General features: G+C 32.9%; 1 non-coding gene across 1 annotated transcript; it reads right to left on the bottom strand.

The window, feature by feature from the left end:
• Positions 1-794: 794 nt before the first annotated feature.
• Smp_tRNA_02091_Pseudo_TTG.1.1 lies at positions 795-866 on the bottom strand. The gene has a single exon. It is a non-coding gene (tRNA).
• Positions 867-2527: the final 1661 nt, after the last annotated feature.

The raw sequence follows: 2527 nt of genomic DNA on the forward strand, positions 1-2527 counted from the left end.
GAGAGTCAGGAGAGTCCGTTTTCTCACTCGAAATGCTCTCACATGGCCACGTGCATACAACCGCTGACATAGAAGTCCTACTCACTGCCCTCTCGTGGCAGAGGTGTTGTTTGCCGGATTGGGAGGATGAAAAGCAAACATTCCGCGCTTTAACCGGGTTGGTGGATATGAAGGATCCTGCTGGAGGGATTAGAAAACTCTTATTCCAAACCAATGGTGCACACGGGCTCTAGGATCCTGATGGAAAAAATGGCGCATGAACCAATTTTCGGTCACTGGCTGACACGGAACTGCATCTTTTTACGTTGTCCCACTACCTTGTGGACTAGACCTTTATGTCGAAGGCTCTTGGTGTGACCTCCTAAGGAAACCACCTGTTTCGGTTTGGGCGTTCGTAAAGTAATCCAGTCCTTGCATAAATCGAATGATTTATTTGGCGCATATCTATTTGGTGTCTCCTTTTCCCAGTGTTTATGTGTTTAAGTAATAATAAGTAATGATAATATTTCTATGTTACGAATATTGGTTTTTAATTTTAAACAGATATTTTTATTTTGAAGAATGCAAACCACTTCATTTAACTTATTACAATTTAATCGTTTTGCAGAAAGATTTTATATGAGATTATCTCTCCAGTCTAAGAGTGATTCTTCTTTTCTTTGTTAGTTACTCTCATCCTATCATACAACATTTTATATCGTGTAACAGTGAATATTTTGAAATTAATTCCATGTAACAAGACTAAGTGAACAAAATAAAAATATATGTGAATACCTGAATAAAGGAATGTATTTTAAAACAACTGGGGCTCGAACCCAGCACCTTTCGCTTCAAACGCCATCGCGTTATCTACTGAGCTACTGAGTCCTGATAGCCAGTTGCTTGTGCAATGTGGTGAAGTTCAAATTCATTTTGTATTGTTTGTTTGGATCTTCACATTGTAGATTCATTGTAGTTTTAATTTATCATCTTTGGTTTCATGTCAATTTTTACAAACAAGTAAATAGAAAACTCAGCTGTTGTAGCTACATTTTGGAAATGTTGAAATATTACGTGCTTTAAGAACCAATGTGTTCTTTGTCTTAACGTACATTAAGATATGAATATATGGATGAATGAAGAAGGTTTTGAGGAGATTACTATACCTTTAATTGGTGAAAACTTTGACAAAGAAAGATAAACTATGGGTTATATCAGAAGAAACTTAATTTTAATTGGAAATAAATAGTAAAACGTTTCATATTGCATGAGTGTACTATCAAGACAGTTGACAGTTTAACTTTTTTTTATACGAATTGCAATACGTAGTGAGGATTCTAATAGTTTTGAATTATAATGCGTATTCGTTTAGGACATCTGAAATAAATTCATTGATAAAGATTCGATTGAATGTACCTCTTTTTCCCAACTTTTTTGAATGTTCTCATGTACTTTTGTGTGTTAGATGGCTTCTTTCGATATGTATAGATCTACATTATTTGACTGTATAATACGTCATATTAAATAACACTTACCTTGTGTTAGTGACTGTAGTTTGCAGTTAATAATTGATTGTCTTTATGACTCATTTTGTAGATTTCAGGAACATAGAATTATGAAAGTAATTTGACTTATATCACCCGTGTTGGTTTCCAGATTTTTAAAGGTTATTGTATAAACAAATGTTGGAAAGTAATCAAATAGCATTTAACCTTTTTGAAACAATTAAAAACTTATTACTGCAAGAATACCAAATTCGTCCTTTAAATAACAGAATAACTGAAGAGCTACGTACAACAATAATCAGGAAAAGTTACCCCTAGGGTGAGTAGTTATAGGTTTTCACTATTGAGGAGCCCCATACAATGAGGAAATGGCCATCTAGTGTTTACAGGTTCTCACCGATGGTATAACTAGGCTGAATTTGTGATTTGAACAATGCAAATTCTACAACCTTCACAAATTTTCTTTTACTAATAAATCTAAGGGTATTTTTGATTTACCGGAGATAGTTTTTAGGACCTTTAGTGATAATTTCTTTTAGGAATATCCTGTAGAGTTAATGACGTTTTGTTATTTATTTTACATAAACTAACGACTATAGATTTTAATGATGTTTAGTTATTCAGGATTTTAATGCACATGGTATGTCCGTCACTAGGTGCCGAGGAAATAAACAAACTTTACAAGTGTTATAAAATTGATTTAAACACTATCTGTAATATTCTCTATATTATTGAGAATGTTTTGCGCTAAAAAATACGGTTGTATCGAATGTATATACTGTGTCTACTTGAAAGCATTTGTTAAAAAAAATACAATAACAGTGGTAAGCTCTTAACCATTAGACACAAAGTCTTGTATTCCACATGTTAAGGGAAAAACAACAGAATACATGATTATTGGTAATAAAGATAAATTTTATCTGTAGTCTCAAGAACACTTCTTAACTTTCTCTCCCGTACAAGTAGTATAGGATCTATATCAATTTACATTCCTTATTATTGTTTTGTGTATATGTATTCTGTTTTGTGTTTGTACAATATTT

Source organism: Schistosoma mansoni, assembly GCF_000237925.1.
Source record: "Schistosoma mansoni, WGS project CABG00000000 data, chromosome 3 unplaced supercontig 0044, strain Puerto Rico, whole genome shotgun sequence".
In the NCBI taxonomy this organism is placed as follows: Eukaryota; Metazoa; Platyhelminthes; class Trematoda; order Strigeidida; family Schistosomatidae; genus Schistosoma; species Schistosoma mansoni.